Source organism: Achroia grisella, unplaced genomic scaffold, assembly GCF_030625045.1.
Source record: "Achroia grisella isolate CSIRO2021 unplaced genomic scaffold, CSIRO_AGI_Agris_v1 utg1470, whole genome shotgun sequence".
Taxonomy (NCBI): Eukaryota; Metazoa; Arthropoda; class Insecta; order Lepidoptera; family Pyralidae; genus Achroia; species Achroia grisella.
This window is the reverse complement of record NW_026712639.1, coordinates 101,747-118,682: the sequence shown is the minus strand read 5'-3', so window position 1 is coordinate 118,682 and position 16,936 is coordinate 101,747.

Genomic DNA, 16,936 nt, shown 5'->3' with positions numbered 1-16,936 from the left:
AATCCATTTCGTCGGTCTGTAAAACCTAGTATGTAGTACATACGCTTTGGTTTTACCATTTTCCATCGGCCATTGTCACTATATAATTTGATTCGTGTCCGGTCTGCACGCTGTAAATTCAATTTGTGGTACATCACCTACACAAAGCTGCAGTAATAGTGCCCTTAATTGAAAAATTACATATTAATACGTACGTACATACTTATAAAATGAATTTTGGGCATTAAATTTAATAATGCACCGCATATATAAATTTCTATTTGCCCTATGGTTGACTGGGAGAAAATGCCTAAAAGTGTTTGGGCCCTGATTTATAAATGAATATTAATGAACTAGTAGAATAATAGTAAATTCTTTATTCAAATAAACTTACATTGAACCACTTTTGAAAAGTCATTTATTATTTTTTTTAATCTACCACTCATTCGGACAGCTGTCTCATCACAAGACGAACGAGCTAGAAACTAGCTTGTTGCTCTTTTAAATAATTGTTGTAACTTTACATTTCTAAGTTGAATGTAATGTGTGAATACAAACTAGCAACTAGAACTACTTTTATTCTTCTTGTGATGAGTCTGTGTTCCGAATAATCAAATCAAATAATAATCGAGCGCAGTGATGGCTGGCTCATCCGTCATACTCGTGAACGGGTGCTGCTTGTAGGGACTGGTCTGCTCTAATCACTATGACTGATTTCCTCTTATTAATTGTTTAACCAGTTGGTTATGTATTCAATATTTTTTTCTTTTTGAGTATTTAATTGAATTAGTGCTAATCGGTGGTTTGTATTCACACACTTAAACTTAAATTGTAAGTAAGAATAAATTATTTAAAAGAGCAACACACAAGTTTCTTGCTTGTTCTTCTTGTGATGAGACAGCATTCCGAATGAGCGGTAGATTAAAAAAAAAAAAAATATTATGACTATTCAAAAGTGCTTCAATGTAAGTTTATTTGAATAAATGATTTTCTATTCTATTCTATTCTATTCTATTCTATTCTATTCTATTCTATTCTATTCTAATAAGATGCGACTGTACAAAAGTGCTTATATTAAGTTTATATAATTATCAATTATATTAGATTTATATTTACATAACTTAATTGTACAACTAAGAACCTAAAATCAAAAACCTTAAAAAATATATTATTAAAAGGTGTCCCTTTAGGCAAAGTTTCGAAGATACTGGCAGCGTTCCTTCTTTGAATGGCTAGACTAATTCTTTGTCCGAGGTAGCTGCCAGCTCTTCGGTCTTCTGTGATGTCGACTAACCTTTTTGTTATTTCCTTGAAAAGTCTTATAGCGCTAGGACCACACGGACAAAGGTTCTCGACAGCGAATGGGGCAAAATCATATTCGGAGCCTAAAATACAGGGGGTATACGCTTTGGATTTTTCCCTTTCCCTATTTTATCCCGTTGTGGATAGAATTAAGCAAAATCCTTTCTTAGCGGATGCCTATGTCATAACATCTACCTGCATGTCAAATTTCAGCCTGATCCGTCCAGTAGTTTGGGCTGTGCGTTGCTAGATCACTATGTCAGTCAGTCACCTTTGAGTTATATATATTTAGATTATGTATTATAATTTATATGTAAATCATTCAATCGTTGACTCGGAGAAAATGCCTCTAATGTTAAGTCCGGCATGTGCACCTTTATTTGTGTATTTGTGCATTAAAGTTTTAATAAATAAATAAAAATAAATACTTAACTATATAAAGACACGTACATTCTTACATTATTTATTATAGAACGTCCTTTCTCAGAGTCATATCGTCTAGACTTATACCATGTACCATATTTCATTTAAACCGGTTCAGTAGTTTTGTCGTAAAACGTGACATATAGACTGACAAGAGTTACTTTCTCATTTATAATATTAGTAAGAACAACATGTCCTGTACCACAAAGCGTACGAGAAATACGTAAATAAATTAAAATATCAAAATTTGTATTTAACATGCTACAGGTATGAAATTGACGTCTGAATTTACAAAATACGCATTCATTTTCAGGAGCAAGTCTCGATTCAGAGCGGAAATTAGAGTGTTGTGTGCACGGGCTTCAGATGCATCCCAGAGACTTTACCTGTCAGGGCAGTAATTGAAATTTTCGTTTAGTTAATAAAACTACTACTTATATCTCGATATTAGTTCAAAGAGTACAAATTCATGGAAATAAATTAAGGAAGCTTACCGAGATTATTACTCGTAGTAAAGTTAATAATTCAGTCAAGTTTCTAGCTGCTAGCTTTAAGAATGACAACTTTCATACAACGTTAATGAAGCTTAATACTCTCTTTTAGTAGAAAAGAAGAAAGAAAAAAAATATGTTTATTTGTTACACATAACAATAACAAAAATAATTTTAAAATTTTAAATTATATATTTGATTATACCAATTGAATAGTACAAAATAGGCTCAGCATATGAAGTGACGGGGTGACACGACGCTGGTATTCTGCAGATACCTTCATACACATTACTCGTAGTAAAATTAATAAGTTAGTCATTTTTCAATTTTTAGCCTGTAGCTTTAAAAATGACGACACTTTCATACAACATTCCATGTCCCCTTTCAACCACTCTTTTACCGTATTAAAAGTAGCCAAGTCCTTTCTCAGGGTGTAGACTTGAGTACAAATTCATCGAAATAAATGAAGAAATCTTACAGAGATTATTACTCGTTTTAAAGTAAATAAGTTAGTCAAGTTTCTAGCTTTAAAAATGACGACACTTTCATACAATATTCCATGTACCCTTTCAACCACTCTTTTACCGTATTAAAAAGTAGCCAAGTCCTTTCTCAGGGCGTAGACTTGAGTACAAATTCATCGAAATAAATGAAGAAATCTTACAGAGATTATTACTCGTTTTAAAGTAAATAAGTTAGTCAAGTTTCTAGCTTTAAAAATGACGACACTTTCATACAACATTCCATGTCCCCTTTCAACCACTCTTTTACCGTATTAAAAAGTAGCCAAGTCCTTTCTCAGGGCGTAGACTTGAGTACAAATTCATCGAAATAAATGAAGAAAGGTTACAGAGATTATTACTCGTTTTAAAGTAAATAAGTTAGTCAAGTTTCTAGCTTTAAAAATGACGACACTTTCATACAACATTCCATGTACCCTTTCAACCATTTGCAATTCTTTTTATCTTATTAAAAAGTAGCCAAGTCCTTTCTCAGGGCGTAGACTTGAGTACAAATTCATCGAAATTAATGAAGAAATGTTACAGAGATTATTACTCGTTTTAAAGTAAATAAGTTAGTCAAGTTTCTAGCTTTAAAAATGACGACACTTTCATACAACATTCCATGTACCCTTTCAACCATTTGCAATTCTTTTTATCTTATTAAAAAGTAGCCAAGTCCTTCCTCAGGGCGTAGACTTGAGTACAAATTTATCGAAATAAATGAAGAAAGGTTACAGTAATTATTACTCGTTTTAAAGTAAATAAGTTAGTCAATTTTCTAGCTTTAAAAATGATGACACTTTCATACAACGTTCCATGTTCCCTTTCAACCATTTGCAACTCTTTTTACAGTATTAAAAAGTAGACTACGTCCTTTCTCAGGGTGTAGACTTAAGTACAAATTTAACGAAATAAATAAAGGTTACAGAGATTGTTGCGGGTGAGTGATACTATGTCGTTGGTCGAGACGATGTATATTACAGATGATAATAAACTGACAATATGTACATAGAAATAATGATCTTATATACTAAATAATAATAGGAAATTGTAAAGTGGGGTGACACAGTTTAGACACAGCAGTGCCTAGTAGACAATATTGAATTTATCTTACTAGGCATTATTAAATGCAATTATTATTTTATGTATCTAGGTGACTGTGTCCCATAGAGATTCTTACTCGTTTTAAAGTAAATAAGTTAGTCAAGTTACTAGCTTTAAAAATGACGACACTTTCATACAACATTCCATGGTCCTCTTTCAACCATTTGCAACTGTTTTTACAGTATTAAAAAGTAGACTATGTCCTTTCTGAGGGTCTAAACTTTACTATGATTTTATTATAAACGTGTATATGCATATTTGATTAGAATAAACTCATATTTCATACACGTGACCGGGTTTTGTCTGGCTGGCTGGGGACTGGTCTGCTCGGGTTGCGAACACTGATTAAACAATTTGCTTTAGCAGTAGCATATACTGGTGGTACTCTATTCTCCCAAATTTGAATTAAAAAATGAATCTGTATTATTATAAATATCTACAACATTGATTTGAAAAAAAATACGAGCTGAGTTTCTTGTCAGTTCTTCTCATCTCGAAATCATTCCGAACTGACGGTAGATTTGACATATCATAAGAGTCTGTAATAGAAATACATTAATAAAGATGTTTTGATTTGATTTGATTACTGAGAAACTTTTTCATATACTATTTAGTAAAAAATGATTTATTACAATGAATTAATGAATATAAATTCATTAATTCATTGTAATGGGGTTATAATAGTAGGTACATCTTTTACATTTAACGTAATATTTACATATATTAAAACTTTTTACAGGTTGAAATTAACTAATAAATAAAACAAACCAATATATATTATAATATGCAAATAAAATTATATATAATTTTAATTGCATATAATAATACATCAAATTATTTATTGCCGGCCACTGTGGTCTAGCGCATTAGAACACCGACTTACTTCCAATGGTCGCGGGTTCGATTCCTTGCACGGTGCAAACAATTCTATTCGTGGATATATTTATGGAACATCAAAGAGTAACAAACATCCATATTTACAAACTTTCGCATTATCATCCTTTAAAAAGAAATACTATAATTTAAACAAGGTTTGCTTATTTACATCAGTCATAATACATGTAGCGCCATCTAGTAAAGGCACTGTGAAGATTGTTCAGGGTTACTTAATTATGTATTTATTTAATCCACTATGAGAGGAGTTTAGTTTGCTTTTATTATTAAGATAATATGAAAATGTTACTACTATTATAATCGCGAAAGTTTGTGAATGTATGAAAAATAAATGTATGGATATTTGACTCTTCCACGCAAAAACTACTGAACAGATTTTGTTGAAATACAATACAATAATATAGCTCATTTATAAGAAATACACATAGGCTATAATTTAAAAATATATTACGTAAATTGAGCAAAATCTATATATATATGTATATATATAACTCAAAGGTGACTGACATAGTGATCTATCATCGCACAGCCCTAACCACTGGACGGATCGGGCTGAAATTTGGCATGCAGGTAGATGTTATGACGTAGGCATCCGCTAAGAGATTTTGAAGAAGGATTTTGATTAATTCTACCCCCAAGGAGATAAAATAGGGGATGAAAGTTTGTATGAAACTTTGTCAATTTTAAACCGATCGGGCTGAGACTTTGCATGCATAAAGCTGTCATAGTAGCTTTAGGCAATCCCTGAGAAAGTATTTTGATAAATTCCACCCCTACGGGGATAATTTAACGCGAGCGAAACCGCGGCCAAAAGCTAGTATAATTATAAATGTCAAATAAGTGTGATGCCGAAATTGAGCAGGTAGTACCTTAGTAATTGACCTCACTACAGATTTATTATAAGTACTAGCTATCCCGGCAATGGTTGTTTTGCTTTAAAATAAAAAAAAAAATTTAGGGTTGGACTACCCCTAACATTTAGGGGGATGATAAATAGATGTTGGCCGATTCTCAGACCTACTCAATGCGCTCACAAAATTTCATGAGAATCGGTCAAGCCGTTTCGGAGGAGTATGGGAACGAAAACTGTGACACGAGAATTTTATATATAAGACTAGCTGTTCTCGAAAAAACGAATTAATAACATTATTTTAGGAAAAATAGATGGAAAGAGAGGAAGGGGAAGACCAAGACTACAGCTATATCAAGCAAGTAAAGAAAAAGTTGGAGTCGTGTCGTATCAACAGCTAAAAGGACTGATGGAAGATCGTGGAAGGTGGCGGGAGCTCCACCGACAAGAGCACAGCTCTTAAATTATGAATGAATAAGCTGTTCCCACAACTTCGTCCGCGTGGAAAATAATTTTATTTTTCTAAAATAAAAGTAGCCAAAGTTACCCCTTATTACATCAGCTACCTGCCAAAAAAAGTCCCATCGAAATCGGTCCAGCCATTTCAGAGATTAGCCAGAACAAACAGACAAATAAAAATTGTAAAAAAAATCATTTTGGTGTATGTATGTATTTATATACATATGCTTGTAGTAAAAAACGGTTATTTCTATATTACAAACAAACACTGCAATTGTATTTATATGTATACTAATATTGTTGTTTTTAAACTTTCGTGTTTAATATACATTATTTAAATTATTAACCGGGTTTTTCATTTTTTTTTTTATCATTATTAACGTCGAGAGAGGTAAATACCTTCATTTGCCATAAAATTATTCGTGTTAAGACCCGGTTAATAATTTAAACAATGTGTATAATAATATTGATTTCACTGTCTAAAAATAGACAGATGACAATTGCAAAAGTAGTTTTTAAATTACGTTATATTATATATGTTAAAGTCAATAGAATTGCCAGGAATACGATACGATCTGGAATGACTTTATTGCTTTTTCCACGACCTCCACCTACAGTCACGCACATTCGTAGTATAAAGCTTAGTGTTATTTAACCAGTTTAACCAGTTGGTTATATATTCGATATTTTTTCTATTTGTGTATTTAATTGAATTAGTGCTAATTGGTGGTTTGTATTCACACACTTAAACTTAAAAATGTAAAGTAATAATAAAATTATTTAAAAGATTTCTTCTTGTGTAGAGACAGCTTTCCGAACGAGCGGTAGATTAAAAAAAATGTAATGATAATAATAATAATAATAATCTCTGGACAATTCACACAGCGCCATCTAGACCCAAGTTAAGCTAACTAAAGCTTGTGGTATGGGTACTAGACAACTGATACAAATACATAGATATTTTTTTTTTCGTAAATACATACATATTATACATAGAAAATACCCAGACCGATACAAACAATCATACTCATGAATACAAATGTTTGTGCCGTGCGAGGAATCGAACCCGCGACCATCGGACGAAAGCGGTGTGCTAGACCGCTAGACCACCTAGGCCGTCAATGACTATTCAAAAGTGCTTCACTGTAAGTTTATTTGAATAAATGACTTTCTATTCTATTCTATTCTATTCTAATAATATTATTTGACAGCCTCGGGGGTGTAGTGTAATAACACGCCGGTTTTTGGGAGGAATGGGGATTAGGGGATGGACTCATGACTCCATTACTAACAATGTACCATGTCAGGTTGACCTCCACGCGGTTCCCCTGGAAACCATCGTGATAAATTCCTGGTGAATCTGTCTTGATGGGCTAACTGACCTGACTTCATGTTCATCTTATCATCCTCCACTGGTGCCAGCGTATACAGTTAGCGCAGGCGGGAGCACTATTCCATTATCAACCATAAAAGAAAACGCCGGTTTACTATCCGATGGTCGCGGGTTCGATTTCACACACGGTACACACATTTGTATTCATGAGTATGATTATTATTATTATACACGAGAAAGTTTGTAAGTATGGATGTATACATATAAATAAATTGGAGTGTCTGTTTGTAATGTTGAAATAACCGTTTTTTACTACAAGCATATGAATAGAAATACGGTACATACACCAAAATAACATTTTTTACAATTTTTATTTGTCTGTTTGTTCCGACTAATCTCTGAAATTGCTGGACCGATTATGACTAGACTTTTATTGGCAGGTAGCTGATGTAATAGGAAGTAATATAGACTACGTTTATTAAAAAAAAATAAAGTTATATTCCACGCAGACGAAGTCGCGAGTACAGCTAGTAATCAATATAATTGATTGAGGTCAATGATGCGTGATAAAATTAATGAAACATCTTTCAGGTTACAAACCATCTGTAGCTTACTCACACGACTCGAGTGTTTGACAAAAATGTTCCTTACATATCAATTATTATTGTGTATATCCATTATATTGATTATTTCAAAAGAAATATTTAATACATCTATTTACCTACTTACAGGGGATTATAGAACTGTGTTATTTTAGGATTGCATCTGGTGCACTTTCATGTTGTCATAATGCAATGTAGGTATCGCCATTCCTTTCAATCCCCTTGATATAAAAGGCGCCTAAAGGAACAAAGGATTCAACCATCGATACAGGAGAAAACTTGGTATAAAGCCCAGATACTAGTGGACAAGTTTCTCTTGTGTATACAAACCTGAAACACAATAGTTTGCAAGGTCAACGCAAGTATAACATAGAAATAAGAACTGTGTGAGGGAGTTAACCGGGTCTTAACACGGATAATTTTATGGCAAATAAAGGTATTTACCTATGACGACGTGTCGACTAGGTTGCACTAGCCGTGGTCACGAGCTGACTGGAGCAACAGCGATGTCAATGTAGATAGGTGACAGCAGTTTTTTCATCTACCGTCACTAGATTGTTCAACGAAAGTTCGCGGCACACAGCACTCACGGTATCCATACACTTTCGACAGTTGAAATAAAAATAGAAATAGAAATAATCTTTATTCAAATAAACTTAACATAAGCACTTTTGAATTGTCAAGTTTCTTGATTCTACCGCTTATTCGGAATGCAGATTCATCACAAGAAGAATAAGCAAGAAATTTGTGTGTTGCTCTTTTAAATAAATATTTATTTACATATATTTAATTAACAGTAAGGATTAGGCATGCGACAATCAACATAGAAACTGCTACATACTCAATCTGTATTCAATCAGATAACAGTTGATGCTACTGAACTTTGCTTGAATTTATTTACCGAAGTGCTGTTTCGCGGACTTTCGTTGAACAATCTAGTGACGGTAGATGAAAAAACTGCTGTCACCTGTCTACATTGACATCGCTATTGCTCCAGTCAGCTCGTGACCACGGCTAGTGCAACCTAGTCCAAACGTCTAGAGAGATAAATACCTTTATTTGCCACAAAATTATTCGTGTTAAGACCCGGTTATTAATCAAATAATGTATATTAAACACGAAAGTTTAAAAAAGTAACTATGAGTGGTTTGTTCTATTATATATATAGATATATAATAGAACAAACCACTACGTATAACATCCCTACGTCTGGGATGTTTATCTATGAATTAAAATGGAAATCACTTGACCCACTTTTGTGAAAGGATTTTATAACTCGCTCCAGATGGTGCAAGCCTTAGGTATTAGCTCAAAATGAAAATGTAAACACGCCTGATGCTTTATGTATGCGGAATAAATTGTTTATTTACCGAGCTGGCAGGAGACAATGGCACGTGAATACTCCGATTCTAACAGACCTCTATTACTTCCTCTACATTCATGAATCTATTCATACAAGCTCTTATCTATGGAATACTGTTCTCATCTCTGGACGGAGCACTACAATACCAGCTACTTCCATTTGACCGCATTCAGAACCGAGCAGCCAGAATCATTGGTAATCAACGTCTATGTGACAGACTCGACCCATTGGCTTTGCGGCGAGATATTGCATCTCTGTGCATTTTCTACCGCCTATATCACGGGGAGTGTTCTGAAGAATTGTTCGGATTAATACCAGCTGCTGAGTTTCACCACCGTACCACCCGCCAGAAACTGAAATACCTTCCTGATCATCTGGATGAATAGCGGTCTTCCACAGTACGGTTTTCTAGAAACTTTTTACCTCGCACAACCACATTGTAGAATCACCTTCCAGCAATGGTATTTCCGAACCGATACGATATTGAAACCTTCAATAAAAGAGCTTATTCTTTTTTAAAAGGCCGACAACGTACTTGCATTTCCCCTGGTGTTGCGGGTGCTCATGGGCGGCGGTAATCACTTACCATCAGGTGAGCCGCATGCTAGTTTGTCCCCTGTGTTAGAAAATTTTTTTTTTTTATAACTCAGTATATGTTTGTAGAAAAATAATTTTACTTAAAATTCATGGCACATGTGCACGACGCACCATTTTAGTGTTTTGTTATATATATATATATACATACATTTTAAATACTATTTTTCCTTTATTCTATTATTATTTACAATTTGAAATGTCAGTCGGTACCATCAGCGATGTTTGTTTCACTTCGTATTATAGTTATTAATATAAAATATACAGTTCCCTCAGTCGTTAAAAGCGCTGATAATATTAACTGATTGAGTGCATTGCGGTTTGCTATTGATTGTCGCATACCTAATCCCTGTTTTTTTTTGACGATAATGGAATAGTTCACCCGCCTGCGCCAACGGTTTACGCTGGCGGGGCACCAGTAGAGGCACCAGTGGAGGATGATAAGATGAACATGAGATCAGGTCAGTTAGCCCATCGTGACAAATTCACCAAGAATTTATCACGATGGTTTCCAGGGGGACACGCGTGGAGGTCAACCTGACAATCGCTAACCCCTATTGATTAATGTGTATTTAATTAGTACAACATTTATTTAAAACAGTAACATGGAAAGTGTATAATATGAATGTGGATAGATGTAAAGGGAGGGGACGCGCTGAGAAAAGATGGATGGATTGTGTGACAGATGATATGAATAAAAGAAGAGTATGTTTAGATATGACGACCGATAAAGAGCAGTCGAACATACTGCGCCGACCACAAATAATGGGATAAAGGCAAGGCAATAATGAGTAACACCCAAGATTCTAACTCGTTCTTCTTGTGATGAGTCTACGTTCCGAATGAGTGGTAGAATAAAAAATATAACTCTTCAATATTGCATATGTTCTCTTTATATGAATAAAGATCGTTTCTATTCTACTTCTATAAGCCCTTTTACAGCACTTTGCCCATTTACTGGGCATGTTTGCCGACAGCGGCCCGCATCTCTATACATATATCTACGAGTTGCATGATTATGAATCTCTTCAGTTAAAGGAATATCTTTAATTCTCTTTATATACCACTTTAATTAATATAAAAATTAATACATTAGAGGACGTATGAAAGTGGCGTTGGTGTAGGAGAGGTTGAAGAGTAATCGTCTGTAATGGTATGGACATGTAATGCGTAGGAATGAAGATCATATCCTAAGGAAGGTGTTACATATGAATGTGGATGGTTATAAGGGCAGAGGAAGACCGAAAAATATATGGATGGACTGTGTGAAAGATGATGTGAAAAAATTCTAGAGCATAAATGATTTCTTGTACTAATGGAAAATGCTGATTTATATATATTTAAGTTTTAGAGAAATTTGAAAATTAATAGTTGCATATATCTATTAATTACATTGATACATATTATACAAAATAAATAATTGAAATCTACTTAGACAATCTTGACGACCTCGGTGGTATAGCACACCGCTTTACGTCCGATGGTCGCGGGTTCGATTCCTCGCACGGCACAAACATTTATTCATGAGTATGATTGTTTGTATCGGTCTGGGTGTTTTCTATGTATAATGTGTATGTACCTATATATAAGTTAACTTGGGTCTAGATGGCGCTGTGTGAATTGTCCTGAGATTATTGTTATTATATACTTAGACAATCTTTTTAGAAAATAAATAAATGTCACTCCATTTCAGTGTTAGAATTTTTGTCTATTTATCTGTATGTACTAATGCCAATAACGATTAGGGTACATTACGGAAATGTGGCAAAATTGATCACAAAATACGGTCAATTTTATTGCAATCGGTTTCCCAACAAAAATGTAACATACAATTTCTATCGGCAAGATCTCTGTATATTTGTGCATTATTGAACTATTTAGCAGTTATGGAGATTAGTATCTCAATAACTGTTTAAATGATAAGGATACTTCATTTAAAATTTAATGTCACTTTTATTGCAATCCGATTTCCCAACAAAAATATTACAAATCATTTCTATTGGTAAGACGATTACGACTCGACAACTCGCAACCCTGAGATATACTTGAACTGAAATCCATTTCTGAAGCCGACTGTACGCCAGGGATTTATTTGTCCAGTCTGCCCATACGTGTGCGGACAGAGTCAAGTGTCGCGATGGACGTCTAAGGCTGAACTTCACCATAGAAACTGATCGCGTTTAGTTCGAACTAAACGCAGTTACAACGAATAAACAAGTTCAAAGCTTCATTTCGCATTTCACCACTACAATCTGAACTAGTTTTCGCTGAATTCGTTTACAAATTCTGAACGCCCGATTTCCTACGGTTAACTCTTTATACGTATACAAAGCAGCTGTCAATTGTGAAATAGTCATCAATCAAACTGTTGTCAATATAATATCTGGAATAAAAACAAAATTACCAGTAGTGTAACGAAATCCTGAATAAAATACTAAATAAAATAATGTTTTACCTTGTTTATTGGTAATGGTTGTTGTTACATATTTTGTAGTCGAGGTACTTATTAAATCACATGATTGAATTAAAATTAATTTTAGTTAAATTACCCATTGCCTCAAATATTTCATAAGCGTGTATCACTGTGAACGAAAGAAAATCTAAACTTCATTTTGGTAAACGCGATCTATATATCACTGGTGAATTCCATTTAAAGTAAAACGAGATCAACGTCGATCGTTTTGTCGAGTTTACGCTGAACTCCGTTTCCTTGAACTTATTTATGCTGATGTTGGTGAAATCCAGCCTAAAGTAAATATTTAAACGATTCGTTTACATCAACTATCGAGTTACCTAATATTCTTATGTCTGCGCTGTCTGGATTCAGTTTACAAGTACATTCTATACGCACGTGCAGTTCTGACCGCATACAGCATCCTGTTGGACGGTCAGTGCAAATATTTAGCTGATTCCAGCAAATAATTGGCTGTTTTCGTATTTGCGTACGTGCGCACTTCGTTCGTATAAAGCAAATCCCTAGGGCGAGTAAATATAACCGGAACGATATGATAAAACTAAATAAATATTACGATTGTAGCAAATAGCCATGTTAATAGAAATATTAATGTTGCCAAAATGTTACGATATGTAGATTAACATTTCTGTCTGATGAAAAATTTTATTTGTAAAAAAATGTTTATTAATGACTAACTGTGCACACGGTTTCACTCACATGAAATTTACAGCTTGTGTTATTTTGATATAAAGTTTCTTTAAAATCTGTTCAGTAGTTTTTGCGAGTAACAACATCCATTCACACTTACCAACTTTCGCGTGTATAACATTAGTAAAATAATAATGCTTTTGTAAAAAAATCTAACCAAAAATTCATAGCGCGGACAATATTTGATTTCACAAATAGTGAGTACGTAGCGATTTCTATGTTGATTGTCGCATGCCTAATCCTTTTTAATGTGTATTTACCTAGAACAACATTTATTTAATAGAGCAACACGCATGTTTGGTCATTTTTGAGATGAGACTGCGTTTCGACTGAGTGATAGAAATAAAATATACATATATGTAGTGCTTATGCTAAGTTTATCTGAATAAAGATTGATTATAAAGATATAATACAAAAATTAATAATTAAAATAGTAAATTAATGCCAAAATTAAATTATAGTATACAAGAAGTGTCCACGATTTCCCACGCTTTAAATTTCAATGAAAAATATATACCCTATATATTATTCTGATACATAAGCTACATCATTGTAGTTTCATCAAAATCCGTTCAGTAGTTTTTGTGTGAAAGAGTAACAAACATCCATCCTTACAAATTTTCGCGTTTATAATATTATATATAAGATTAAGATTACCAGGATGTCAACGATTTTTATAATATTAAGATTACCAGGATATCAACGATTTTTATAAGATTAAGATTACCAGGATGTCAATGATTTTTATAAGATTAAGATTACCAGGATGTCAACGATTTTTATAATATTAAGATTACCAGGATGTCAACGATTCTTATAAGATTAAGATTACCAGGATGTCAACGATTTTTATAAGATTAATATTACCAGGATGTCAACCTAAAATGTGAAGCAAAAAAATATCCAATTTATCGAACTATAAAACCGTAAAGCTGATTCCTATAGGTGGCCTGTACAGCTTTAGAGCTTTATCGGATGAAAAATAGAGGAGAGTGCAGTGCAGCAGAGGCACTCAATATTAAAGGAAGTGAAACGGAGGTAAATAATATGTCTGATGAGAAAGAAATGATGAGGAAACAACGGAGATAAAAATAATTGCTACTAATATCACTGCGATATCTATACATCTGTTTAAAACCTTTTTTGTACCTAAATATTTAAAAACATTATAAAAACAATTGAAATATATTCACATATGTCAACAGACAACAGTCTTTGATTTCATACATAATAATGTATAATATATAAAAGAACCGGCAAATACAAACAACATCTATACATATAAATAAAATTGGAGTGTCTGTTTGTAATATTGAAATAACCGTTTTTTACTACATGTATATGAATATAAATGCGGTACATACACCAAAATAACATTTTTTATAATTTTTATCTGTCTGTCTGTTTGTTCCGACTAATCTCTGAAATGGCTGGACCGATTTTAACGGGACTTTTATTGGCAGGTAGCTGATGTAATAAGGAGTAATTTAGGCTACCTTTATTTTAGAAAAATAAAGTTAAATTCCACGCGGACGAAGTCGCGTGTACAGCGAGTATATAATAATAGAACAAAAAATAAAATGTCAAAGAATATGTAATATTCTAATTTATTTAAATATGTATAATTTATGGATTTCCCCTTGACGGAAACAACCTTAGTGAAAATTTTCAATCAGTAGTTATTAAATAATCATAATCTCAGGACAATTCACACAGCGTCATCTAGACCCAAGTTAAGCTAGCTAAAGCTTGTGTTATGGGCCCTAGATAACTGATACAAATACATAAATATATTTTTTTCGTAAATACATACATATTATACATAGAAAATACCCAGACCGACACAAACAATCATACTCATGAATACAAATGTTGGTGCCGTACGAGGAATCGAACCTGCGACCATCGGGAATAAGGGGGTGTGTTAACCGCTAGACGTGCCATATCAATTAAAATTGCTATTAAAAAATTAGGGGTTGGTGATAAAAGGGTGAAAATTTATTACTGTATATATTTTATAATGCCATACAATAAAAAAATAAATAATTTTGTTGAAATAACGAAAGCACTTTTTTTTACCCTTGTGATACTTAGAGGTATAAAAAATAGTTATAAACTTATTCTCAGACTCAGATTATTATATATAAATACTAGCTGTCTTGGCAAACGTTGTTTTGCCATATAAATTTAAGTACTAATATGGCTTTAAAAAAATAGGGGTTGGTGGTAAAACGATGAAAATTTTGGGTTGTATGTATTTTTTAATGACACATTATAAAAAATAAAAATATTGTCCTGAAAATAAAAAAAATGTTAGGGATGGACAACCCTTTTCACTTAGGGGTATGAAAAATAGATAGTAGCCGATTCTCAGATCTACTGAATATGCATATAAAATATCATAAAAATCCGTCAAACCGATTGGGAGGAGTATTGTAACTAACATTGTGACACGAGAATTTTATATATAAGAAGATATACAACTAAAATGTAGGTATATACAAAGAATATTTCATAAGTTCTAAACCGATAGGCGGATTACTAAATAGATTTCAAACCTTTTACAGAAACTACAAACTTACTCACGTGAAACATTGGGCGGTAGAATAAACATAGAATAAGTAAACACTAAACGCACTTGGATAACATCTTTTTGCTTACAAGTGGAACAGTTTCAGTTACCTGTTACTCGTTACCTCAGTTACTGCATTAATATTACCATAAATAAATAACTAGTTACCTCCAAATTACTTTCTTAACGTATTGTTAATAATATATGTCAATATCACTATATAGTATAAAACAAAGTCGCTGTGTTGTTAAAGATATATGTCAATATCACTATATAATACTATAAAAAAACAAAGTCGCTGTCGCTGTCTGTTTAATAGTTCTCTCAATAATATATATAAAGTTCAGATTTATTAAAATAACTAACAGTATTATCACAGGCGCGCCAGCAATATACGAAAAAACAGAGTTTCATAAATTAACGAATTTGATATGAAATTGTATACACCGTTGTTACCCAATATACGGTTTCAATGAGTCTGGTAGGATGAAGAACCAAGAAAACTGTCTAGCAATAATAATAGGAAACTCAGTTTAATAGTTCTCTCAATAATATATACAAAGTTGAACTTTATTAAAATAACGTAAGTTTATTTATAAAATAGTATAGTTTAGGGGGGTCCGGCGGGGGGTTGGAACCACACTAAGTGTCTGGCAACGCAACGCAAGTTATAATAATGCTACGAACAATATATGAAAATATGGAGTTTCTTAATATAACGAATTTGATATGAATTTTTTTACACCTTTGTTACCTGGTACCTACCAAAGGAACCACGATCCAGGTTTCATGTTTGGGGATCGTTCTTACCTGTGTTGGGGACACACATACAAGAACTTTCACATTTACCAATAAGACGTAAGTCTGGACGTCGTGGGCTCTTGCTCTATATGTATGCTTAAATCTTTAACTACGCAACGAATTTTGAAGCGGTTTTTTTTTTAATAGATAGAGTTATTCAAAAGGAAGGTTTGTATATATAATACATGTACACCTGTGGGAAGCCGCGGTGGGTAGCTAGTAACTTATAAGCGAAATGAATTCTATCAATTACAAACACAGAACAACAACGAAAACATATTACAATCAATACAATAATATAATTAGGAGCGTGTAGTTCTGTACAAAACTGGATTGTAAACCAACACTATGTATGCCTAAAAGCTAAATTATATAGACGCATTCAATATACGCTAGATAAGGTTATATAATAAAAATTAAACTAAATAGAAAATAATATATAACGTAACGTGTACTATTATGCTACGGACGAGAAGCAGCTGCAATTCACTTCACTTCGCCCC